At 47.1% G+C, this 27,814-nt stretch overlaps 1 long non-coding RNA gene across 1 annotated transcript; it reads right to left on the bottom strand.

Moving 5' to 3' along the window:
* Window positions 1–209: 209 nt before the first annotated feature.
* On the bottom strand, window positions 210–27,673 carry LOC120401825. The gene is made up of 3 exons (XR_005596763.1): window positions 26,461–27,673; window positions 1,402–1,496; window positions 210–641 (listed from the first exon to the last, which is right to left on the bottom strand). It is a non-coding gene; the product is annotated as an uncharacterized LOC120401825 (long non-coding RNA).
* Window positions 27,674–27,814: the final 141 nt, after the last annotated feature.

Below are 27,814 nucleotides of genomic sequence, written 5' to 3'. Positions count from 1 at the left end.
ACAGGCTTCCTTATGCTAAGGGCAGGGGGAGTGAGGTGTCTCCCACCCTGGGTAACTCTGGGAAGCATCGCAGTGACAGTAGCCAACAGAGTTAGGGGATCACCTTTGGTAACCCAGACCCATGTCATGTGATTGGGGCCAGAAAATAACGATCAGCCTCTACCAGAATTCTTGTGTATACACCCTTATAAACAAGGTTTTTCCTGGAACTGCAGTTGAAAAGGTTTCCTGGAACTGCTCTGGTTTATTCCTTTACATTTCATTGCATTGTTTTCTTGGTATGAATTTGGTGCTTGTGAAAGATGCCAGATTGGCAGCCCTGAAGGAGTCCTCTGGCAGACCCCATCGCATGAGACAGCATAGACCGCAACAGTGCAAGCTTCTGGCTGGCTAAGCTTTTTATATCATGCCCATCACTTTGGAATCAGAGCACGCAGAGCTAACCAGCAGCAGCCATTAAGTGCTGGTGTTCAGTCACCTCTTCTGGGCCTGCTAATAGTGTCATCTGTGCACTGCCAACGTTTTGGGGGGCTGACATAAGATTTAATTCCTTTCGGTAGTTGATGCTGGGAGCCTCACTGCCAGGCTATCATCAGTCTCCATGCAGAAAGTGGAGCAGATGGGCCAGAATGCTGATGGTCCTGAGTGGATGTGAAAGTTGGGGAGGGTACAGGGAGTGGTTAAAGCAGATAGAAACACAACGGGCAGTTGTCACTACAGCAGCCAAGGAGGAGGGAGAGCACTGCTTACCTGATCAAGGGAGAAGATGGGAATCTCCCCCTCTGTTTTTAGGGGAAATGGGGCAGCCGCACTTTGTGCTGGAGTGGGACCAAATTGCACCAGAACATCACACCGGCATTTTGCTGCATGGAAGATGCAATTCTGATCTCAAAATGGCATCCTCTGCACAGTGTGACCTCTCATGCACCATGTGTGTGAGGTTACACTGCCTGTAGGATGCCACTTGGTGGAGCAAAACGGCCTCCTCTGCAAAGCACGTGTTCATGGTCATGCGGGTGGGGGCGTTCCAGTAGTTGCCCGTTCAGGACTCCAGGACACCCATAACCTCTGGGGGGAACAGAGGCATGGTACCAGACTCTGCCCTTTATGGACGTTCCCTTCCCAAAGAGATTGGTCAGGGACAGGGTGTAGCTAAGACTATGCTGGCCCAGCATGAAGAGATGGCCTGCTACTCTCTCTGGCAAAGCAGTGTGTGACTGGCTAACTATCATTCTGCTCTCAGGGAGGTGAGGGCCTTTCTAGCCAAGGCTGATGGTGGTCGTGTCAATGGAACACAAAATAACCTAAAATTGCTCTTCAGTAAAGTTCATCATTGTACCTAAGACCTGAAGTACGGAACAACAGCTACATCACAAATGCCTCCACCCAAGGATGGCTTACCGAAGGTGACATGTAGGTCAGTAGCGATCGAGCACGGACTGGAACCCAGGTCTCCTGCACTCACTGCTCTGTCTTCGGAGCCCATGCTGCCTTTTCTGACAGAAAAAGGAAAGCTCACGTTCGTCTGGCAGACTTGCGTGCCACAATAAGCTTTCTGAAGAGAGCTCTCATCTACTGACACTGCTCCATCAGTCAGTCTCTAAGGCACCATTTACATGAGACAGAACCTTTGCACACGTACACACACGAAACCCCTTAGTCAGCCCTAGAACTTGCAAAGCTCATGCCCCCATCCCAAGCAAGCGTTTGCTGTACCAGTCGGCTGCAACACCAGAGAGCAGGCCCAGCTGAACCAAGCTGCTCCACAGTAGCTTATATAAAATGTGGATGGGAAGCTACAAGCAATGCAGCTACTGCACCAGTTCAGCTGGTCCTCCTAAGTCCATGCAAAGTGCGGTGTCTCCTGTTGAGAAGGGCTCTTAACTCTCAGCAGCAGTCCTGGGCCCAGAGCCATCCCTATGGTACGGCGCATCAGGGTGACTGCCCAGGGCCATGGGCTTTGGGGGAACCCATGGGCAGGGAGGTGAGAACCTCCCCTTCCCCCCAGTGCCTCCCGCGCCTATCAGCGCCTAACCCTTCACCCCACCGCCTGCCACAGATTAGATGTTTTGTGGCATCAGGAGGCGCTGAGGGGGAGGGTAGTGGCGTGAGGGTGCAGCGTGCTTGGGGGAAAGGGCGGAACTGGGCGGGGAAGAGGTGGGGTGGGAAGAGGCAGGGTGGGAGTGGGGCCTTGGAGGAAGGGGGGAGTGGGGGCAGGGCCTAGGCAGGGGCAGGGGGATCACCCTCCAGCAGATTAGAAACTCGGCACCTATGTCCCAGCCCCGCACCCCCCCAGGGACAGCCCTGCCAGGCCCCTACGGCCTAGCTGCTGCCGGAGCCCCAGAATGCACGCTGCTTTGGTCATGATTATTATAAGGCATATGGTGTGAGGACAGTTCTGTGGAAAAATAGTTTTGTAGCGTGGCTGCACTGAACTCGGGTGGGACTGAGCAGGTGTAGGGCTAGACACTGGACGAGTGCTTCTCTGGTGGAATTATCAGTTTAAATGTTCATTCGTTTAAAAGAAAAAAGAAGAGCCAGGTTGGATACATCTACACAGCCTGCAGAAGTGAGCCTCCCAACCCAGGGCACCAGACTGGGCTCATGCTAACGCACTAAAACTAGCTCTTTAGATGCTGTGGCTCAGGGTCTGAAACCTAGAGAGGGGGATGGGTGGGGTTCAGAGCCCGAGCTCCAGCCCAAGCCACAACTGCAAAGTGCTGTCTGTTCAGTTATTTTTAGAGCACTAGTGCAAGTCCCAGTCTGTTGTCCTGGGCTGGGCAGCTCGCTGTGGACATACCCATTGTGGTCTGCTTTAGGTTCCCCTGTATTGCAGGTCATAGCAGCCTCCCTGGGGCCCCTCTTCTTCCCCAAGCAAGTGAGAAGAGAGTGGGCAGGCAGGTTTGGGGAGTAGATGGACCCTTGGCTCTGCTCCAGCCCCACAAGCAAGGGAAGCAATAATGATACCTAATTCTCTACTAAGCTTTTCCTCAGTAGGTCCCAAAGTGCAGTACAATGGAGGTCAGTATCATTATCGCCATTTTGCAGATGGGAAAACTGAGGCACAGAGGTGAAGTGAAATGGTCACCCGGCAGAACCTAGGCATCCTGAGTCTAGGGTGACCAGACCTCCCGATAAAATTGGGACCATCCCGATATTTGGGTGGTTGTCCTGCATCCCGACCGATATTTGTCCTGATATTTGTTCTGGCAGCACTGTTGTGGTTTTTTTTGTTTGTTTTTTGTTTTGTTTTTTGTTGCTCTGCTGGCAGCGCTCGGCTTTTTTCTTTTTCTCCGCCAGCGGACCCCTCCCCCCTCATGTGTCCCGATATTTTCCCCCTACCTGAGTCATAGCCCAGTGCTCTAGTCATTAGGCCATATTGCATTTGGACTGGTGCAGATTACTTCCTTCCTCTACCTCCTAGAGAAATCAAGGACCAAACTGTGATTCTGAGACATAGTCTCATCGTTGGCTTTGCTCAGGGTTTGTGGCAAATCCACAATCTAGCCCTAAGTTACTAGCTCTTATGGTTGTGAGGTTTTTTTAATGTATTGCATTCATGATAAACAAACAGCAACAGTTACATGGGAATCAGAGTAGCAAATATTAGATCTGATAACTGGAACAAAGTGAAAACCATGTTATGGTAGAGGTACTTGTTATCCACAATATGTACTCTGTGCCTTTCCACATTAACAATTAACATACTGAAATTTCCCTCACATCCATTAAATCTTCATTATAAATCTAAATATCAAATTTAAAAATATCTTAGAACAAAGTGTATGGAACATAATTTGGGTATTTCTAGAGTCTAGTATCGATTTGTTTTTTAAGAAAGTCCCAGGATATTTATATACATTTCCCATAGTTTATAAATCTGTCCTTTGCTATTGCTGATCTGCTATGGAGATTTCACTGGGTAAAGGTAGGTTCAGCGTTCCTGTTGCCACATCTGAAATGCAGGCTCTGTAGGAACAGTCAGTACATTTAGGATAAACTCTTTGCCCCACATAGACATTTGCGTTCTGTACTTGAGTGCTAGCCCCACAAGTCAGTTCCTAGAAGATTTAATAAAAGGTTAAATACTGAATCAGCTACCAACTAGGAACAGAAGTGGTAGAATAGTACTTTAAAGCAGGCATGTGTAATGGCAGTTGCATAATGGGTGTGATTGATAATCATATTTACAGCATTTTAAATGAAGATCTGGAGTCACTTTGTTAAAAGCTGGTGGAAAGTAGTCTGTGCAGCAGAGAGGACTGTGTTTGCCTGTGTGTGTTACAGATAGAAGTTTCAGATTAGTCATTCATCATCCTTAATAGAAATGTTAAGAGCTCACATCCTGTGTCTACAATTCTAGGTATGCACTTGTGTTTGTTTCTCGGTGAAGAAGCTGTACGGTAGAGATAGACCCTGAGTATTTCTTTCCCCAGCTATTGAACTTCTCCTTAAGCAACTGTGTCTGGTAAGAGTCTCATTTGCGAGTACAGAGAAAAATCCCGAGAAGGGTTAAATGTACAACCACCAGCTTCCAATTTTCCCTGGGGGTCCTCAACCCCCGCTCAGCCCCAGGCCCCATTCCCACTCCACCCCTTCTCCCAAGCCTCCACCTCTGCCCCTGGCCCTTTCCCCAAAGCCCCACCCATCTCTTCCTGCCCCCTCCTCTGAACGTGCCCCATCCCCACTCCTCCACCCTCCCTCCCAGTGCCTCCTGCATACCGTGGAACAGCTGATCCGCAGCAGGCAGGAGGCGCTGGTGGGGAGGGGTAGGAGTTGATAGGCAGGGCTGCCGGCTGGTGGAAGGCCCTGCGGGGGTGGGGAAGCAGGAGGGAGGGAAGGTTGACTTCCAGTGGGTGCTAAGCACCCACAATTTTTTTTCTGTGGGTGCTCTAGCCCCAGAGCACCCACAGAGTCGGCACCTATAGTTAGATGAAATCTGACTCTGAACTGTCCTAAAATCAGGGTTAATGCTGGTTGCAAAGGTTATTTTCCACCAGTGAACTGCTGAAGCACTGCGTCTGCAGACAGGATGGAAAAATTGCTCTAAAGAGCAAATGCTGGCCCCTTCTTTGCTGAAATGGAAGGCTCCAATCATTGCAGAACTGCTGTGGTTCCACTGCGCAGACGTGGAGGGAGCAGAGTCACAAGAAGCCCTTGGGAGGTCCAGTGAGGGCCAGATACCTCCCTGTTCCCACACAGGAGTCCCAGCTGCTAGGGATGGTCGTATCTGTTTCACATTTTTAGATTTAAACTCACACACTTGGAAAAGGGCACTTAGCCCTGGACATAATTTTAGACCTACAGCAAAAAGAACCCTGCAGTATAACTACAGTGCAACAATATAACCCAGACCCAGCAGGTCAAGTAAACGAAAAGCAGCAGTAATAGCGATGGAGGAGCTATGCAGTCCTTCCACACCAAAAGAAGGGTTGGAGGGAGGATTGTTTTTTTCTTTAGCCTCTCTTTGATCTCCTTCCCAAAGCACAGGTGAGCCCTGATCCCCAAGCACTTACACATATGCTTAACTTCCCTGCTGTGAGTAGGCCCATTGAAATCAAAGAGGGTAGTAATGTTAAGCACAGGTGGGGCCATCTGAGCTTCTGTGTCTTGTAAAAGGGTGGTCTGTCCCCTTTATGGGAGAGTAGGGCCTGGGGAAGCCAACTCCTGATCCATGACATGGCCCCTTTAAGGAAACAGGTGTTCAAGAGAGCAGCAGATAAACTGGGGAATGGGGGTGTCAAGGGTTAATCCCATAGAGTATCTCCAGAACAAGAAAAAAACCCTGCTGTCAGGTGAGTTCCAGGAGCAGAAAGAGGGAAGATGGTCTGGACTCGAGAACTGCAGGGGATCACTTGAGTGCAAAGGAGGCTCCCTGGGATAGGAACCAGAATGGAAACTAGTGAGCTGGGGAATCTTGCCTGAATCACAGCCCAGCCCCAGGAAGGAGAGCTGTGGGGCCCTTGAATTAAAGGGAAGTAGTTATGAGTCCAGGGATCAGGGCAGGAGCAGACCTGGGGGAAAGACTCCTCAGGGAGGGCTGGCTTGGAGGGAACTAAACCTTTGGAACAAGGATGCTCAAGAGGGAAGAATTTGGGGCAGATGGGCCAAAGAAAATTGTATTTCACAAAGACATAATAAAGTAGGTCACAGGAAGGGGAATGTTACTTCATGTACTCAGGGCTGTGAATAAGTTACTGGGAGAACCAGGTGAGAATTGAGGGCAGGGTGCCTGCATGCTATGCTGCACCTTAATGGGTATTCTCTGGGACAGCTCCCTGCCACATGGCTCAACATCTGATAGTAAGAGGGCTGCCCTCATCCCATCTCAGTGAGTCACTGACTCTGAAGCCTAATGACGACAGTTGCGTAAATATTGTTTACTGTTTCTCTCCTGATTATCTTATCAGAAACACCTGGCTGTTCCAGGATTGTGAGCAGATTGCTGGATCTGCACTCCCCAAATCTGAGGCAGAGATTGAGTAGGGTACCATCACTCCACTCCATTCCTTCTCCCCACTCTCCCCTGGCCAAACCACTGAAAGGACAGACGGTGCAGCCATCCATTTAATACCATTAATGTCCCTGCAATGATGTTCTTGCTCGGACATATCCCCAGTGATCAGGAAAACCCAGAGGAATCTCTGTCCACCGGAGTTACTTGAAATGTGAACTGAAAGGCATGTTGACTTGCTAAGATGTGAGTTCAGAATCCTGTGCTGCTTTTGTAGCAATGTTGACACCGTAAGCAGAGTAGGAGCCATATTCTCTTTTCTCCTTTGTCAGCTGTTGAAAGGGGAAACAGAGCCACAAAACTCAATTCTTGGCAGTTAAATGACCTAGAAACTGATTTTCTGCCATTTTGGCTGCAAAATATTGTTTTGGGGTAAATGGGCCTCACTCAGTTTTTGGCAGGGACAGGTATAAAACAACGGAATAGCCCTGCTCTCTGCTAACAGGGGAGGGTGGAGCTGCAGCTTTCTGCAGGAAAGCTGATGAGCCTTGTTAGCAGCAACAGGCAGCTGATGCCCTGAGGGATGGGACACAAGCCTGCAGGAATGTAGGTAGGAAATCTGTGCTGGTGGAATTTGTATTTGCTCTCTCACACTGCATGACAGCTAAAACAAGCCAGTGATGTGTTGCTAATGCTTTAACCAGGGCCTTCCACAAAATAACCCAATGTAACAGGTACTCTGCAGAGAGGAGGAGAATTCATTTGTATTAACATTGAAGTGATTTAATATTAAGTAGGGCTGGTCAAATGTTTCTGAATTTTTATTTTAATTAAAAATGATTTTTTTTTTCAAAAAAGTTCCCATTTTTTTGCCCCACTCCACAGTTCTATTGTAGTAGTGTCCAATGGCCCCAATCTGGACCAGGGTACCGTTGGAGAAACACTTTTTCATAATCCTAACCAAGGAAGCAAGAAAAAAAACTCTTCTGTGAAATTGCTGCACCTTCCTGGAAATGTTTGTACTTCATTGCTGAATATATTGCTAGCACGGTACAGTGTTCAATTAGTGTGATTTGAGGTAAGGAATGGGATGACCACCTCGCAGCCGGGAAAGGAAGTAACGTGTCCTCTCCAGGATTTTTTAAAAAAATCCTGACACTGGATCAAATTCCATCCGTTCCAAAGGCCAAAAAAAAAAAAAAAAAAGCGTGCTTCAAAAATGCTATTATAAGGCCAAGAAATGAGTCACCTCTGACAGGGATGGCTGAGTGGTATGGAGAGAGGATTACTCCATCAAGGAAATTACTCCAACCTTTCAGATATGGACTGATAAGCAGAAAGCATGAAGCAATAGCCTGGCATGTTGTCAGGACAAAGGTATGCAATCAGAAATAAGGACCATTGTATTAATGGAAATGTATAGCTCAGGTATGGTTTGTTGGTTTTTTTTTAACTCAGTAAAGAAAAACTTAAAACACACAAACAAGCTCCAGGGATTCCCAGGAGTTGCTTCCAGTACGTCACTGAGGCAAGTGTTCTGTCTGTATATTCTGAAGCTTAAGACATAGGGCTGCTTTTTTGGGGGGGAGGGTGGAGCACTTCTAATTAAAAATAAACTCTACATTCTTCATGGAACACAGCCAAGATATTCAATCTCTTTTGTGAGCTGCCCCTGCTCTGTCCTGCCTTTATTTATAACAAGTTGTTAACTGTAATTTTTTAATCTACACATACATTCTCTTACTGACCCGGAACTAGAGTGTTTTTTCTGCTCTGGAAAGTGACTGTGAAAATAAGAGAAGGGGTTTCTAAGGGCTAGTCTACACTGGCAACGCTAAAGTGCTCTGCCGTGGCAGCACTTTACCGTCTTGTGTGGTCACGGCAGAACCACATCCATGAGGGGCATAGCTCCCAGCGCTGGTGCACTGTCTACACTGGCCTTTACAGCGCTGAAATTGCTGCGCTCAAGGGGGTGTTTTTTCACACCCCTGAGTGACAAAGTTGCAGCGCTGTAAATTGCCAGTGTAGACAAGCCCTGTGTCTCAGGGCAGGTCTACACTACAGCCTAAGTTGATATAACTTATGTCACTCAGGGGGGAAAAAAAGCCTCTCCCCAACCAATGCAAGTTTCGTGCTGTCCACACCAGTGCTATGCCAACGGGAGAGCATCTCCCGCTGACGGGAAGAGGTGGGGCCCCCTCTCCGCCCCCTCCCCTGAGTGCGCCCTGTTCCCGCTCCTCCCCCTCCCTCCCAGCACCTCCTGCATGCCGCTAAACAGCTGTTCCACCGCATGCAGGAGGTGCTGGGAGGGAGGGGGAGGAATTGATCGGTGGGGCCACTGTCAGGCAGAAGGTGCTGGGGGGAGGGAGGGGAGCTTGGCTTCTGGTGGGTGCTAAGCACCTGCCAATATTTTTCCGTGGGTGCGCCAGGGCTGGAGCATCCATGGAGTCAGCACCTATGAGTGTATACCTAGCCTTAACTGTCATCCCTGCAAACTCAGCTTGGGAGCTGTAAATCACGTTGGGTTCTATATGACTTGGGCATGACCACCTGCTGGCCAGATGCAACTCTCCACTCACAGCTGTGCAGCCCCATCAACCTCACTGTGCCCTCATTTACACCTATGCCACCCCACATCATTCCCAAATGATGCCCTCAGTTTCATCTCGGTAGCTGTAGTGCATTCAGTGGGGTTGCACAGGTTAGCAGCTGGAGCATAGTTTGAAGACAGGTACCCCATTCAGTTGGAACTTAGACCCTGTTTATGTTAGAGAAATTTGCACCAGTGTAGCTGTACTGATGCTATTTTGCTGATGCAAACCCCTAATATAGATGAGCTGTATTGATATACAGCAGGGTTTGCCCTGCTGCTGCTTTCTTCAGTAAGCTGCTTCTCCCCAAAGCTGATTCCCTCTTGGAGCACACTGTGCTACCATAAAACAATAACAGCTTCTCAGTTACTTCTACAGCTGCAAACCGAAAAGAAAGAGGACCACAGCTGTTGATAAATTCAGGTGCCTGATGAAATCATGAGCACCTCCTGAAGATGCGATTTCTTTGTGCTAAATGTTTATATCAGGAAATCCCCGACTATCTCTGCCAAAGCAGCAGCCAAAAGAAGGGAGTGGCTGCTGCTTACTAGACATGGAATGTGTATCTAAATTAAAACCATAGCTTGTTTTTTCCTTTTCTCTTTCTTTTAGGTTAAGTTAATCCAGTGCCGTGACTTTGCACAGCAAACAAACTGAGCTTTGTTTTTAGATTTAATAAAATATTTTTGAATTTGCGTATTTGGTCATATAGTTTATGCATACCTGTGCATATGTAATATTTGTGTCACCATCAATAGAGCCAATCAGAGGAGATTCTATTTCTCTACTGTTTATAGCTTTGTATTAATTAGCAACGGTAGGTCATGGTCGAGGTATCCAACATTTTACAACCAAAGAGCTGTCATGAGGATTAATACTTAGTCCTGCCCTGAGTGCAGGGGACTGGACTAGAGGACCTCTCAAGGTCCCTTCCAGTTCTGTGATTCTGTGGTTGAGGTGGATTTGAGGATGAACTCTCACGCCCCAGAAAATGCTTTACGAGTAGGGCCCTACCAAATTCATGATCCATTTTGGTTGATTTCAGGATCATAGGATTTTTAAAATAGTAAATTTCATGCTTTCAGATATTTAAATCTCAAATTTCACAATGTTGTAACTGTGGGGGTCCTAACCCAAAAGAAGCCGTGGGGGGGGGGGGGGAGAGGTTGCAAGGTTACTGTAGGGGAACTGCAATATTGCCACCCTTACTTCTGTGCTGCTGCCTTCAGAGCTGGGACTTCAGCAAGCAACCACCACTCTCTGGCCACCCAGCTCTGAACTGCTATGGTATTGCCACCCTTACTTCTGCGCTGCTGCTGGCAGGGCTCTGCTTTCAGAGCTGGGCGCCTGGCCAGCAGCCATTGCTCCCTGGCCATCCAGCTCTGAAGGAAGTGCAGAAGTAAGAGTGCAATACTGCAATCCCCCTAGGATAACCTTGCATCACCCCATCACAAACCTTTTTTGGGTCAGGCCCCCCAGTTTGAGAAACACTGGTCTCCCCCATGAAATCTGTAGGGTAGGGTAAAGGTACACAAAGACCAGATTTTACAAGAGAGATCAGATTTCATGGTCCATGACACATTTTTCACAGCCATGAATTTGGTAGGGCTATACTTATGAGGCCAGCGTAATATATAGTCTCTGGCAGCTAAACTCCTATCACTCTCCCTGCATCTCCTATTATGGGGGGCCGTGCCTGCAGACAGTCAACATAAACAAAATGTCTTGTAGCCTGCCAGCGGATTACCCTGATGGGCCATGTGCCGAAGGTTGCCAACCCCTGGTCTGAGCTTTAAGGATGAGGTTCTACAGAGGCTGGGCAATGACCACACCAAACACAATATTACCAACAAAATTTGGGGGAAAATATGCAGACATATTACAGAAAGTCACCAGGTGTCTGTGGCCAAAGGAAAGGAGGGAAATATCATGGCAAGGAGACATGGTGGTGTGCAGGAGGCAGTAAAGAAGAAAAAAGAAAGAAAGGCTGAAGTGATGGCAGAAAGTAAGAATGGTGGAAAGTTGTGAGAAATGCAAGTGGCTAAAGAAAAAGGCAAAAAGAGTAGTTGTGGAAGGTACGGGTCTGGAATTAAAGCCTTATACACAGGACTAATAATAAAGGAAGGAGGGGAAGGAATATACAGATTAGTCAAGATTAAGCAAAGAAGCACAGAGGACTTGGATGCTGTGACGTGTCAAAGGTGAAAAAGGAAGAGTACTGGGGAATGACGGTGTAATCATCAGGAGGTGGCAGTGTTTTTATGAGAACTACTCATTGAAGAGGGTGCGAATAAACCACTGAGGGAAGTATGTGCAAGTAACAACCTTACAGGGCTTGTCACCATGGTGGAGACTCAGCCAGTAGCAAAGATGATGAAATGTGGGAAGGCAGTGGGACTGGATGGTGCACCAACTGAAGCATTTAAAGAATGAGGCCATGAGGGAGTGGTGATGATGACTAACTTTTCAACTTCATTCTTTGTGCTAGAAAAATGCCTGACAAGTGAAGGAAGAGCACATTGGTCCCTATTTCCAAGCGGAAAGGAGATATGTAAGAATGTAGTAATTACTGACTGTGATGGAATACACCCCTGTATTCACACCCGAAACACTATTGTAATAATCTTTGTACAAGGCACGCCTCATATGGTATCATTTGAAAACTCATAATTTGCTGGTCAGTATTGTCCTGATAAAATGTGTGGCAACACTATATGTGAAGTTATAAGATTCCCCTGTATGATGTTAAGCCTGCATGTTCAAAACTCCCCTAGCACCAAACTGGTCAAACAGGTCTGTCTTGAACAAAGAAGTTTACGTTTGCCTTCATTTTGATTTAAGCAGTAAACAGAGTCATCAAGCAGGAAGGGAAAATAAAGGAAGCTCAAACAGATGGAAAACCCCCCCACCAGGAACATCCATCCACACAGATTTTTTGTCTCCTAGTTTCCAGCTGGAAATGTTTTTCAAGAGGGGGATTGAAATTATAAAAAGAAGGGGCAAACACCCCCCCACACACTCCACCCATTGCATTCTTACACCTGAGAAGACAAAAGAAAACAGCTATTGGATGTTGGGGGAGGGGTCTGGACCTGAAGAGTCAGTCAGTAACTTGCTGGAAGCATGTGGTGAGAAATTTTGTTTGAATCTGATATAGTTTAAGTTCGGCACTAGTGAGCCTTCTCTCTTTATTTTTCTTGTAACCATTTCTGACTTTTTGCCTCATTATTTGTACTCACTTAAAATCTCTCTCTTTGTAGTTAATAAACTTGTTTTACTGTTGTGTCTAATCCAGTGTATTTAAATTGAAGTGTCTGGGTAACTCTATTTAAAATCAAGTATCAGAGGGGTAGCCGTGTTAGTCTGGATCTGTAAAAGCAGCAAGGAGTCCTGTGGCACCTTATAGACTAACAGACGTATTGGAGCATGAGCTTTCGTGAGTGAATACAATGTGAATACCCACGAAAGCTCATGCTCCAATACATCTGTTAGTCTATAAGGTGCCACAGGACTCTTTGCTGCTCTATTTAAAATAACAAACTGGTATATTATTCCCTTAAAGGAATAACCAATTTACTGTATCTGTACCATACAGAAGAGGACTGGACCAGTTCAGGATATACATTCCTGGAGGAAAATCCAGGACTGGGGGTGTGTTGGTGTCACCCTGCAATATAACCCAAGCTTGATGAGAGCCAGGGTGTAACTGGCAGGCTGCAGCTATACACAGAAACTCAAGGTGCGGCTGGCATGCCGGAAAGCCTTTTGTGAGTGGCGCCGGTGAAAGCTACTTCAGCAAGGCATTGTAAAGCTGCTGGGCAGGAGTGACACAGCCTCCACTGGTCTGAATTGTACCCTGGTGTGTCACACTGACCTATCATGCTAATGAGTCACACACTGAAATGGCTGGAAAGAACCACGGAGAAAAGACTTCAGAAGTAAGCCGTAGCATGAAGTAAGTGAGGACCAATTTGGGTTTATGCCAGGAAGGTCAACAATGGATGCACTGTTTGCAGCCTGAATATTGCAGGAGAAGTACAAGGAGAAACACAAGGGATTGCCCTTAATGGTTGTGCATTTAGAGAAGGCTTATGACAGAGTTCCTAGAGAATTGCTTTGGTGGTGTCTGTGCTCACGCAAACTGCCAGAGACATATGTTCAGACTATTATGGGACACAATGGTACCAGGGTAGCACAACAGTAGTGAGAAGCAGCTGCAGTGGCTCATTCACTGTGAGGGAGGTCTACAGCAAAGATCAGCCTGAAGCCCATTCCTATTCTAAGGGACACCTTGATGCAAGAGATTAGGGGAGATGCCTCCACAGAGCCTGCTTTTCACCAGTGGCATTATGTTGTGCCATGAAGATAAATATGAAGTGGAAAGGGACCTACAACTATGGAGGGCTGCATCAGAAGGAACTGGCTTACAAGTCAGCCAAAAAAGATGGAGTATATGTGATGTTTTGCTAAGAGGGACAACAAGAAGCCAATATAACTACATGGTACAGAGTAAAAGCCTTTGCAACTGTTTAAATACCTTGGGTCAGTGTTGAGCCATGATAAGAATGTGGATGATCAGAGCCACATGAACAGCACTGTTGAGAATGAGGGCCTTCACCTACACCTGCCCACTTGCCAGGCACCCAATGAGTACAGCTGGGCCACAGCAGAGCACTTGATTGGCTATGGCAGTCAGGTGACTTGCTTTTAAGACCAGCAGCTGCAAAAGGTCAGTAGCTGCTCAGTGTACATGCCTGTGGATTCTTTGCCTCCCTGTGCTTAACTTGCTCCAAGCCCTGCTCCAGCCTAGACCCTGCTCTGCATCAAGCCTTGTTCCCGTCCTGTCTCAGCCTTAGTCCTGCTTTAGGCCCTGCTCCTGCCTTCCCTGACTCCAAGTAATCCCATTCTGACCTCGGCTGATTCCTGCCTCTGCCTTGGCCCTAGGCTCTGGCATTTGGAGTCCAACTCCAGTTCGGCTTCCTGCTCTGACCACTAGGCACGACTGTCTATGGCCTGGTCTCCTGACAGTTTGAGCAGCCCAGCTAAAAGTAAGGGATTATTCAGGGGAATTGGGGTCCTGTTCCATGGAAATGTGTCCCAACAAGACCAGTGTCTCCCTGTTGAACATAGCGGGTGCTGTACAGCACCTGCTTTTTAATCTTTCCAGAGTACTATGCCCCTTGAACCTGCTGTCCCAACCCCAACTCCTTGTGAAACAAAGATTGTACTGCTGGATAAATTTGGTGGTAAATGCAGCAAATTTCAGAGGTTCCTAAACCAGCGCTGGCTTCTGTTTTCTACTGTGACTGCAAGCCTTCCGCACCAATCAAGTCCAAGCAGGATTTATCATCAGCCTGCTGACTGAGCAGACCTTGGCCTGGGCTTCCCTGCTCCTGGAGAAATCTAGCTCACGCCTGGGCCAAATGGAGAACTTTGTGCAAGACATGGAAGTAATATTCAATGATCCAAACCACACACACACCACAGAGGCTGCCCTCCAAGCATTGTGGCAGGATCGGTGATTGGTTGCCAAGTTCTCGGCATAATTTCTAGTGGCTGACACTCAGTGGAATGAATCCATTTATGGTTCAGATTCTGTAAGGAGGTAAAAAACAAGCTGGCACAGGTGAAGTCATCACCTGGCCTAAATGATTTCATCAAATTATGCATCAAGATTGACAACCATCTGATGGAGCTCTGCTCAGTCTCCTGTACCCCGCTGGTCATCCTGACTCCAGCTCTTCTATTTTCAGTTTTGCCACCACCAAAATGAGCCCATGGAGATCGACCAAGCTTGGCCCTGCCTCTCTGTCACAGAGAAACAGCAGCTTCAAATGGCGGGTTTATGCCTGCAGTGAGGGCAGCCTGGACACTTTGCCTCAGGCTGTTCTGTGAAGGCCCAACCTGAACCCTATGGGAAATGTGAAATCCCAGTTCTGATGGAGAAGTCTGGGACCGGCTTAATGTCCTTCTCCTTTCTCCAGTTCCCAATATCATTTGTTGGTCAGCATCCTGGCCACGGCTAATTGGAGCCCAATGCGCTTCCTAATCCCCCTTCAGCCCTATCACCCATCATGCCTGCGGTCCACTTGGAAGCACTGGTGGATTTGGAAGCATCTGCTAGTTTTATGGACCAGGACTTTGCATGAGTGCATAAGAGCCTCACCCAGTGCAAAAGGTCCCTGAATCTGACAGAGTCTGCTGATGAGTTGCTCCTCAAATCGGTCCCAATCATCCACCAGATTATGCCCCTGGATGTTGCCACACTCCAGGGTCACCGAGAAACTCTCCAGTTCAGGCTATTCCAAGCCTAACACTCTCTGGTTAGATGTAGCATGCCCTGGCTCACCACCCATGACTGACATATCCATTGGTGGGCCTGAGCAGTAGCTTCAATTCCCTGCATTGCTTGTAGTTCTGTCTCCCAAGTCACAACCATGGATCATAAATCGGCTGCAACTCAGTCTACTTTTTTGGGGAGTCCAAACACAAGACAGTCACATCGCAGGGGCCTGCAGAGTCTTCCACCTTTCCTTGTACAGCCCCTGTATTACCACTAAATATCAAGACTTCCTTGACATATTTGATAAGAACAAAGTGGATACCTTACTGCCCTATCATAGTTATGACTGCCCCATTGATCTTCAGCCAGGACCACATGTTCCCTTTGGCCGCATGTACTCACTGGCAGAACCCAAGCTACAGGCCTTCCCCAGACTTCAAAAGCAGACCTCTGAAAGGGGTTCATATGTCCATCCACCTCTCCAGCTGGGGCACCAATTTTTCATAAAATAGAAAGACAGATCCTTGCAGCCCTGCATATTCTGGGTGCAGGGGGGCTCTGGATGTAGGGGGTGGGGGTTTGATTGTGGGGGGGCTCAGTGGGAGATGGTCTGGGGGTAGTGTGGGAGGGTGTCCAGATGCAGGGGAGGGCTCAGCAGGGGTCCAGATGCAGGGGGGTGGGGTTCAGTGGGAGGTCAGGGTGCAGGTGGGAGCCGGATGCAGGGGGTGAGGCTCGGCAGGGTGAGGGTGCGGGGGGCATGGTAGGAGGGTTCTGTGTGCAGGGGGTGTGGCTCAGTGCGGCAGGGTCTGGGCATGGGGGTGGTCTGGATGCATGGAGGTTGGGTGAATAGGGGAGCAGCTCCCCATATAGTGACCTCTCCCCCACCGGCTGAGGAGCAATGAGTGCAGGAAGTGGGGTTGGGGATGGGAAGGGTGTGGATTTTTCTGCAGCCAGGGCAGGTTTCTGAGGCTGGGTCTGCTCCAGCTTCAGCTCCAGCCCCAGCCACTCCTTGCAGGGCAAAAGGAAATCTCATACTCCCAAGCCCAGCCGGGACTAGCAGCTGAGCCTGGAGCAGGGTAGGAGCCAATGGATGGGTGTCTCCAGGCCATTCCCCATGGTGATTTTCCTCTCTGCCAGCTGCTCCGGGTGCCTGAAATGATGTGGCCGCACTGCTGAGGAGGGGCGCATGACCACTCTTGCAGCTTCCCTCTGTTTCCCCATCAGTCATTTTTCCACGAGGAAGCAAAGAAATCTGAAGGGTACATGAATTCTGCATGCCTGTAGTGGCACAGAATTCCCCCAGGAGTTACTAATGGATTAACCAGTCCTTGAGCAATACCTTCACTGTTTCATGAACTACCACCAAGATGATAGGCTTTCCCTCCTTCCCCCTGTGGAATTTACAAATAATAATGCCACCCATGCCATAACCTCTCAAAGCACTTGTTTCTTCAACTATGGATTTCACCCAAACATTCTTCAGGGCTCTCTAGTATGCATTGTCATATATTTGACTGTCCACCTCCGCCAAGTACATCTATAAGTGAAGGAACACCTAGCATCTGCCAAAGAGGCATACAAACATCATGCCCATCAGGGTCACCAAAACACCCTGATTCTGCCATGAGGGAAAAGGTTTGTCTGTCCACCTGGAATCTTAGGGCAACTTACCCATTGGCTAAGTTAGACCAACAGTATCTAGGCCCATTTAAGATTCTGGAATGATCAACCCAGTGGCATTCAAGTTGCACTTATCTGAATCACTCGGGATTTACCCCACGTTCCACGCCTCCCTCACCGAGAATCCATTACCATCCTGCTGCACTCTGCTGCCCCTGCCTATCACTGCCCAGGGACAGGTAAAATACTTGGTTCAAGAGATTCTGGACTCACAACAGGTTAGGGGCATCTCCAGTACTTAGTAGACTGGGAAGGTTACGGGCCCTGATAAATGATCCTGGAACCAGTGGAAAATATCCCACGCCCCAGATCTGCACTGAGATTTTCTCCACATCTACCCTGAGAAACCAGGCCCCAGGGCACCTAGGAGGCACCCTCAAAGGGGATGGGGACTGTCAGGAAGGAGGACCTGCAGCTGCACGTGCCCAGCCACCAGGCACCCAATGAGCACAGCTGGGCCACAGCAGAACCACCCGATTGGCTATGCCAGTCAGGTATCTTGCTCTTAAGCCAAGCTGCTGCAGAGGATCAGCAGCTGCTCAATGCACAAGGCTATGAATTCTCTACCATAGGCGCCGCCTCCATCAGTGCTCCGGGGCTGGAGCACCCACAAGGAAAAAATGGTGGGTGCTCAGCACCCACTGGCAGCCCCATATCAGCACTCCCATTCCCTCAGCACCTCCTGCTCACTGGCAGGCCTGCCAATCAGCGCCTCTCCCTCCCAGCACCTACTGCCTGCTGCAGATCAGCTGTTTCGCAGCATCAGGAGGCACTGGGGGAAGTGGGAAGGAGCAAGGGCGCAGCGCGCTTGGGGGAGGGGGTGGAACTGGGCAGGGGCGGTATGAGGTGGGGAAGCGGTAGAGTGGGAATGGGAAGAAGCAGGGTGGGGGTGGGGCACTGGGGTGGGGTGGGATAGGGTTGAGGCCTGGGCGGAGCTGAGGGGGAGCACCCCGACAGATTAGAAACTCGGCACCTATGTTCCCTGCCTCCTTGTGCTGGCCTCACTCCAAGCTGTGTTCCTGCCTTGCTTCTGCCCTGCCCTGCATCCGGCCTTGTTCCAGTCCTGTCCCAGGCTTGCTCCTGCCTGGAACCAGCACTGTTTCTGCCTTCCCTGACTCCAGGTAATCCCATTGTGACCTTCAGCTTTGGTTCCTGGTTCTGACTCTGTCCTGATCCTTGGGCCTGCCATTCAGACTCTGACTTCAGTTTTGACCTTCAGCTCCGATCCCTGGCTCTGACTCTGCCTTGGCTCTGGCATTCAGATGCTGACTCCTGCTCTGACCACTGGGCATGACTGCCTACAAGCCGGTCTCCTGACAAGCACTTTGTATAAATGGAGGGAGTTGACGGGAACTCTCTGAGATAAGAATATGTCAAACAAACTAAAGAGCAAAGTGTAGAAGATTATGCTTAGGCAAGCCGTGATGTACAGGTTGGAATGCTGGCCAATAAGGAATAGAGAACTACTTTACATTTGGTGAAAGGTAGCCCCCATCATAGAAAAACTGAGGGATTATCGACTGAGATGGCTGGGTCATGTGAGATGATGAGACATAGGGGAGTAGTAAATCGTGAAGAGGACAGTTCACTGATACAGAGCTATCAGGATTGCTTGGTAAACTGGGCTCAAGCAAACAATGTGTGTTTTAATATCACTCAATTTACAGGTAGGAACAAAGAATGCAGGCAGCACTTAACACCAGGGGGGCTCTATGCTGGGAAGAAGTGACTCATAAAAAGATTTGGGGGTTGTGATGGATAAGCAGCTGAACATGAGCTCCCAGTGCAATGCTGTGGCCAAAAGCGCTAATGCAATCCTTGGATACATAAACAGAGGGATCTTAAGTAGAAGAGAGAGGTCATTTTACCTCTGAATTTGGCACTGGTGTGACCACGGCTGGACTACTGTATCCATTTCTGGTGTCCATCATTCAAGAAGGATGTTAATTGATTCAAGAGAGTTCAGAGAAAGCCATTAGAATGATTGAAATATTAGAAAACATGCCTTACAGTGAGACTCAAGGAGCTCAATCTATTTAGCTTAACAAAGAGGTTAAGGGGTGACTTGAGTACAGTCTATAAGCACCTACATAGGGAACAAATATTTAATAATGGGCTCTTCAATTTAGTAGAGAAAAGTATAACACAAGTCGATGGCTGGAAATTGAAGCTAGACAAATTCAGCCTGAAAATAAGGTGTAAATTTTGAACAGGGAGAGTAATTAACCATTGGAACAATTTCCCAAGGGTCATGATGGATTCTCCATCACTGACAATTTTTATATCAAGATTGGATGTTATGCTAAAAGATCTGCTCTAGTGATTATTTTGGGGGAAGTTCTCTGGCCTGTTTTGTACAGTATATGCTCACAATGGTCCCTTCTGACCTTGGAATAGGGGATATGTTGGCCAGAAAGTACAGGTAGTCACTGGACAAAGACCATGAGGAAGACCTAGAGAAAGGTGGTTTGAGACATTGAAAGAGGATATGAAGATGTCAGCTTGGTATCAGCTTGGAAGATCCACTTGACAAAAAACACTCGCAGACAAAGAACAAGAGCCGCTGATCTTGATTAATGGGATAAGGTAAAGAAGAAGAAGAAGCGGTCAGGGTAAATGAACCAAACTCTACAAAGGGACCTTAGGGGTTAAAAAAAAAGAAGCAAAAAAAAAAAGCAATAGCTAGCAGTGGGGTGACTAGCTTTACAAATTATCATTAACGAAGGCCTCAGGACTGAATTGTGATTAACTTCATTACCTGTTTTTAGCTTGAATTTCAGGTAACCCTTTGGTACCTTTCTTTTAAGATCCCATGGCAATTACAGATACTCCTATTTCAATTAACAGGTGGGCAAAGAAATTGACATTTCTGAGTCTTCATTTAGAATTTTAATAGTACTTTTTAAATCTTAAAAACATGTCACCAACACTAATTAATTATAAACCTCTTATTGAGGGAAAGTATCAGCCCCATAATATAGCTGGGTAAACTTTACCAGAGCAAATAAGTAACATTAGAACTCAAGAGTTCCTGTGCTCAGATATTCGGCCATATTTCAGTTTTCATTCAGACAATCACATCCAGGAAGATTCAAGACAATATTTTGTAATGTGCATTTGTGTAATGTGGTTGATATGAGCTACTACTAGATCAGAAAATTAAAGCATTTGCGTGGCTTTAACTATATCCCATCATATCCGTATCCTTCCAGAAAAAGAAAGGGTTATTACAGGTAGGGTTGGTAACACCACCTATAATTAAGGTTGCCTGATACTCACCATCATAAAACCCTATTTTCAGTTGTTTGGCAAAGATATAAACTTCAACCATTTGTGCTGAAATTTTCCAGGCCAGGTGTCTGCCTCAGGTTGAAGGTTTTTGGAAAATTTCAGCCAAAATGGGTCAGCTCCAAGAATCTGGCTGGGGAAGAATATGTTGTTTTTGCCAATGTTAAAAAAAAAAAAATCTGGTGACTCTTTCTTTGAAAAGCTCTAGCTCCCCCCATATGTTGGAGCAGGTATCTGAAATTTGGGGGCGGTCTTTGTGTCTGGTAGGTGCTTTTTGCCATCCATCCAAATTTGGCCAAGTTATAAGCCTTTGAAAAATTAATTCCAGTTCTGCAGTTTCTCGTTGAAGTCTGTTTTTGAAGTTTTTGTTGTCGAAGAATTGCCACTTTTAAGTCTGTTATTGAGTGTCCAGGGAGAGCACTTCAATCTCCCTGGACACGCAATAACAGACTTAAAAGTGGCAATTCTTCAACAAAAAATCTTCAAAACCAGACTTCAACGAGAAACTGCAGAACTGGAATTAATTTGCAAACTGGACACCATCAAATTAGGCCTGAATAAAGACTGGGAGTGGATGGGTCACTACAAAAAGAAATTTTCCCTCCGCTGATACTCACACCTTCTTGTCAACTGTTGGGAATGGGTGACATCCATCTTGATTGCACTGGCCTCCTTAGTACTACAAAGGTAATTTCCTCCCTGTTAATATTCACCCCTTCTTGTCAAGTGTTGAGAATAGGCCACTTCCACCTGAATTGAATTGGCCTCATTACCACTGATGCACCACTTTGTAAGGGAACTCCCATCTTTTCATGTGCTGTAATATATGTATACTGATTAATGTATTTTTCACTCCCTGCATCTGATGAAGTGGGTTATAGCCCATGAAAGCTTATGCCCAAATAAATTTGTTAGTCTCTATGGTGCTATAAGGACTCCTCGTTTTTCCTGAAAGTGCTGCTTTGGGCTGCTGCAGGCTTGTGCCGGGTCTGGGTGCTTGAAGTGACAGCAGAGAGCTTCTCTCTCCTGTGTTCTCACTGACCCCCTTGGGGGCCCAGCTATGAAGGACTGAAGCTGCCTGATTTGAATACAGAGGGTACAAGAGCCAAACCTACAGGGGGTATGCAGAGGCCATAGATGGGAAGAGGGAGCCTGGGGATGGGAACAGAAACTGGGACAGGTGGCTGGCAGGGAGAGAAAAAGTGGGACTGGCTGGGCAAGAAGGCTGGGAGCTGGGGAGGGAAGTGGGACAGAAGGACTGGAAGCCGGTAGGTGGGCAGGGAGACTGAGATCAGATGAGGAGCCAGAAAGGGCTGTGATGGGTAGGGCTAGGAAGCTGGGACTGAGAACTAGTGGGATTGGAAGAAGGAGGGGAGACAGATTTGATAGACCTGGGTGTGCGGGGAGAACTAGAGGGGCTGGGCAAATAGATTGAGACAAAGAGTTCGGTGGAGAAGGACACTGAGATTAGAAGAGGAGCCTGAGGGAGGAGAATAGGACTGGGACATGAGAGGGTGGTGGGGTGACTTGAGTCCAGGATGGAGGCGAGAGATAGACTGGATGGAGAGCTGGGAAGGAAAGAACTGGAAAAGGGACTGGCTGGACAAGTTAATGTGGAGTCAAGGGTGGAGACTGGGACAGGGATTCTGTAGGGTAAGACTGGGACTTGTGGGGCAAGGAGACTGGAACTAGGTGAGTAGTCCAAGGAATGGTGACTGGGACTGGCTAGATGAGGAAAATGGGACTGGGAAGAGGAACTAGAAGTGAGGAAGTGACAGGACTGGGGCAGGGACATGTTGGAGGGGAGAAGGCAGAAGGGGACATGCCAGGGAGAAAGTTTGTGCCCAGTAGACACGCTCCCCTTTAGAGCCAGGAATTGAACCCAATATCTAAATTTCTTCATTCCTCTGCTGTCAGAAAATTTTTGTGAAACCCACTGGCAAAGTGTCCCACCTTATAATTTTTAGCCCAGTGGTTACAGTATCTCTCTGCCAACAGGGCAGAATGGATTCGAATAGAGGTCTCCCACCTCTCAGGAGAGTGTGCTAGCCACTGAGTTATGGGATAGTCTGATGTGGGCCTTCCTCAGTCTCTCCTGTCGAAGCTGTTGAGCTCTGGATAAATAACAGAAAAGTGGTTGGAGCAGAGGGACTGGATCTAGGGTCTCCCACCTAGATGCCCTAACCACTGGGCCACACAGTCATTCTCTCTCTGTCTCTTGCCCAATGACTGTTCCACTGTTGATAAATACTTAAACAGTCTTGTGCATGGCATAGTGTTTTCTAGAAATCAAATGTACAGTATTCTCTTCTTCCAGTTGAGCTGCTTCTAAACAGACCAGCAGAGGGAGTCAATCCTTTTCTCCGTCTATAGAGGTGTTTGCTTTTATTGAGTGATATGTCTTGAAATACAGACCTGTCTTTTTCAATAATGCAACATTGCCTAATAGAAACTGTTAATGAAAATTAAAGGTCAGCATTCCAGTCAAGGCTACTTAACTCCTTGGTGGTAGCGGCTGGAGAACAGTCTGTTTCTGGCAATGGCTATACTAAAGATTAAGCAGAAGCACATTTTTTTCTGATTGCTAAAGGAATAAAAGATTGGCCTGGGCTGATGTCCTTTGGTGCAACCCAGTTGGTTAAAGAGTTATGTACGGTTATTAAAATCTATGAATCATTCTTGACAGGGCCTGAAAACATAATGGCTTTAATCCCAGTGATGTGGTTTTACTTGGAAAAACTTCAATTCTTATATTTCTGTATATTTGAAGACGTTTGAAATGCTCCAGGTTCAAGGTTAATAAATTATGAAGCAATGGAGTCATTTCAAGATTACTGTATGGGGGGGGGATCAAGTTCAGTATTTAGACTGAGATTAGTGTGAAAAGATTCTGTCAATGTTCCTGGTTTTCTGTGGGATGGGAAAAGGGTTGTCTTTAGTGATGCCAGTTTGTATCATTTCCAGATTGGTCAATTTATAACATAATATAATCTGTTCTTGAGTCATGGTCTTCCACTGTAACATCTGATAATAAAATAATAGCAATTCTTACTCATATATGTAATATTTTATATTTTCATACCTGTCAACATCTCCTGACAAAACCAGTAATTACAAATTTGAATAAATGTCCCATATTATTGCATAAATTCAAACACAAAGCCTCAGAAGTGCCTGTCTTCTCATTTTAAAATTCTGCTGTAACAAAATCCAAGGAGGAAAGGAATAATTGCATACATTTTGGGGAGCATACAATATTTGAGAGGTGCCATGAAATGTATATAATTAAAAAAGCCCAAACAAATCAGAACAGTAGTGTTTTACATCCCCTTTGAACTGATATAATCGACTACATGGAGTATGAGGCAATGGAGACTCAGACTCTTTGTGCATTCTTTCAGAGTTATAGAAAAAGAAAAAACAGGGATATTTGCCAGGTCTGTATAGTCAGAGCACTATATCCTAATGAAGTAGATAACTATTATTTTCAGATGAGGAAATTGAGACCCAGAAAGACAAAGCAACTTGCTGTGGGTAGACTTAAGAGTAATGACTATACCATGGCATGATATCCATTGCTAGATATTGATATATGATCTCAGATATATATTAGCGAGCAATAGAGGCTTAATGACTGATTTGAACCCAGAATGTCCCAACAAATATGTCCTTACGTGCACTGTGATTGCTAACTGGTGTTAGATACAGGCCCTTCTGCTGCTGGGAGCTCCACATGCACACGAACAGACTCCTGTACTTGAACCCTACTGACCTCGAAAGAGCTTGATACAGGTCCAGGGGTCCACCCACATGGAACTTATTGCAGGTTCAAAGCCACAAATATCAAATAGTGTGTGAGTATAAAGCCTGAAAAAGAATTTAAAAAAGCCAGCAGCTTGCCAGTACATAATACAAAGGTTGAGATTCTAGGGCAGTGGTGGGCAACCACACGGCCCATCGGGGAAATTCGCTGGTGGGTCGCCAGACAGTTTGTTTACATTTGCTCCTCTGCCCGCAGCTCCCAGTGGCCGCGGTTCACCATTTCCGGCCAATGGGAGCTGTGGAAAGCGGTGCTGGCCTCAGGGATGTGCTGGTCGCCGCTTCCCGCAGCTCCCATTGGCTGGAAACAGCGAACCTCGGCCACTGGGAGCTGCGGGCGGCCATGCAAATGTAAACAAACTGTCTGGTGGCCCACCAGTGAATTACCCTGATAGGCCACGTGCAGCCTGCGGGCCGCAGGTTGTCCACCATTGTTCTAGGGTGTGCCTCCATAGTGCCTTTATGCCATTTTAGGGATTCGGGACTACTCTGGAGGTAGAAAGGATCCCCAGCAGAGGTGAGGCATGGAGAGGGCATGCGGGGTCACATGCCCCCCCACATTTGCTGCTTGGCTTTTACTGAGCATGCTCACATGGACATGCTCACACCGACTATCGGCAGGTTCGGGTAATCTCTGGTCCCCAGTGTAAATCAGAGCAAAGCTAGGGGTTCTCTAGTTTACAGTAACTTCTTAATACCTGTCAGGGGGTTACTATGCAGCCTGGAGCAGCTCAGAATCTCTGTAGCAGCACGTGTCAGGGAGAAACCATCTCCCATCCTCGACACAACTCTCATCCCTACCCCGTGTTAGGGCTAAGGAATGTTTGAATTGCCATACTGGAACTGGATCATAGCATATGTGTCATCCAGCTTAGTGTCTTGTCTCTGACCGTGCCAACACCAGAGGCTTCAGAGGGAGGTGTAAGAAACCCCACATTATGCGTTTCTGAGACAATTTGGTCTCCATGAAGGTCTTGTCCCAGTCCCTAATAATTAGAGATTGCCTCATATCCCTTCCAAAACTCTTCATAGCATTAACTATTATAATTCTGGACACTCTTGTCACCCATATAAACATTCAATCCCTTTTTGAATTTTTGCTGCTTGCAAGGGGAACTACATAGGGCTATTTATGATGCCATATGCTGCACCTGAATCGTGGGAATTCTCCTCCAGCATCTTGTGGCACAGTTCCAGACCCACTACACCAGCATATAGGGGACAAAATCTACTCCAAAATGTTGCCCCAAGAGATAAAACATATTATGCCATGATAGGGCAGATGTCTACTTACACCCATGCTTCAGCCTTCACCTTTTATGCTTATGACTCAATATCTATTTATAACCAAAGCAGAAAAAACTGACTTCTGGAAATTGTTGACATTCTTCCCAGGCTAATTTTGTCCTGAGCCTGGCTAAAATGGCTCATTTTGAATCGTGCGCGAAAGGCCGTCTGCAGTAGGGAAGTCTGTGTGCTGTTTTAATTTCAAAGGGTCCTGCTGCCTCATATTCCCTAAAGTTTATTAAAATCACATTGTGTTTACTTGTCCTCGTGGCCTCTAAGTCACTATCTTTCTTTAAACCTGTTTAAATGAACAAGAAGTCTGAAAACTTTCACTGTCTTTGGATTTCCCACAAAAACTAAAGGGTGGCAGCCCCACCCTGTTTTTATTGTCCTTAAAAATACATCTTATTTAAAATATTAACAATAAAATAACCAAAAAAAGGGGGGGGGGCAAACTTTGCTACAGCTGAGATTAGTAGAGGTTTTTGAGCCAGACTGCCTTCAGCATACAAGATAGGGGACTGCTGATAGGGGGTTATTGGAATGCATTCTCCTTAGTCAGCAAACTCTGCTCTCTAGAAAGGGGCTTAAGGGTTCAGATATGGATCCCAACCAGCAGGCCAATCAGATCACAATCCAATAGTTCTTTCCCTAGAAGAGCATGAATTTCTAGGCAGCCAGCTTCAGCAGTGACTTGCTTTAAGATCTCTACAGGCTAGATCCCCAACACAAGGGATAAATCTGCACCCTTCTGGCCTGGGTGGTCACAGAGTCTAAATGCTATGCTGGCACGATACCCCTTTAGTTCAAAGTAACTCAAACCTACTGCAAGGCACATCTTTTCAGGAGTGTTGCTGAAGCAGCAAATATTGATGGGGTGATATACAGAGGAAGTGGAGAATGTGATGATATTTTATATGCTTCCTGGCTTTGTTTATTTAGTATTGAAACAGAGGTCTGGTCTACACTGGGGTGTGTGTGGGGGGGATTGATCTAAGTTATGCAACTTCAGCTACATGAATAACATAGCTGAAGTCGACGTACTTAGATCTACTTACCGCAGTGTCTTCACTGTGGTGAGTCGACTGCTGACGCTCCCCTGTCAACTCCGTCTACGCCTCTCGCTCCGGTGGAGTGCCTGAGTCAATTTATCATTTATCAATTGGCAGTCGATTTATCATGTCTAGACTAGATGACCCCTGGTGGATTGATTGCTGCCCGTTGATCCTGTGGGTAATGTAGACAAGCCCAAAAAGGCAGAAAATGCACAATAGTTGTGGAAACTCAAGCATCAGTTCTTAAGGAACAGAACAACTTTGCATCGCTGAAAGTGAATGTGGAGGATTCGGATAGGCATGGAGTTACTAGAACCAAATGTTTGTTATTGCAGAAACTGAGAGCATTTGTTCAACTTCAGTCCATTTCCAGACCTCATATCTGGACTCTTCAGAGGGTCCCCTTCTAATCAAGTATTTAGATGCCGATCACTTTACCTCAGATGCAGGAATTGCTTGGTGAAAATGCTATGTCTGCTGTTATGCAGGAGGTCAGAAGAGATTATCATAAAATTCTCATCTAACCTTAAAATCTATGAAAGGGATGAATTTTTTTCAAAGAAATATCACCTGGTTAGATGTAGCAATAATCTAGTAGTAAGCCTCCCACTCCCTCATACTGCTGTACAGGGGATCAGGGTTTGAAAATCACCAGTGTGTATCTTCCATGTTGTGCATATGTGGGGGGTCTCCAGTGTGTGTATATGTGGGGGGAGAATGTCTTGTGTGTGGGAGATCTTCCATATGTGTGTATGTGGGAAGAATTTCTCATGTGTCTGTATGTGGTGGGGGGCTGGGGTGGAGGGGAGAGAGGAGAATTTCTCTTGCATGTGTATGGATCTACCTGAGTGTAGGGACAATTTCTCCATCTTTGTTGTGAGTGTGTGTATATCTCCCCTGAGTGTATGTGTGTGGATTTCTCCCTGTGTGTGTGTATGTATCTCCCCTGAGTGTGTCTGTGTGTGTGGGGGGAATTTCTCCCTGTGTTAGTGTATGTATCTCCCGACTGTGTGTGTGTGTAGAATTTCTCCTTGTGTGTTTGTGTTTCCCCTGAGTGTGTGTGTGTGTGAGAGAGAGAGAACTTATCCTTGTGTGAGTGTGTTTGTTTCCCCTGAGAGTGTGTGAGAACTTATCCCTGTGAGTGTGGCTCTCCCGGGGGAGGGTTTCTCCGGTGTGTGTGTGTACGTGGGGGGAACGTCTCTCCCCTGTGTGGATGGGGGGGAGAGGTTTGGGTATTGCCCCCCGGGCATGGGCGGGCCGGAGCGAGAAGACTCTGGCGGGAGGCAGCGCCATGTGGGGAAGGGGCAGACACCCCGACGGCAGGGCGAGGGGCGGCTCCCCACCCTGCTCTCGGCCC

The sequence above is a fragment of the Mauremys reevesii genome, linkage group 3 (genome assembly GCF_016161935.1).
Source record: "Mauremys reevesii isolate NIE-2019 linkage group 3, ASM1616193v1, whole genome shotgun sequence".
NCBI lineage: Eukaryota > Metazoa > Chordata > Testudines > Geoemydidae > Mauremys > Mauremys reevesii.
Note: the sequence above shows the minus strand (reverse complement) of the source record. Positions and strands in the feature narration are given on the sequence as shown.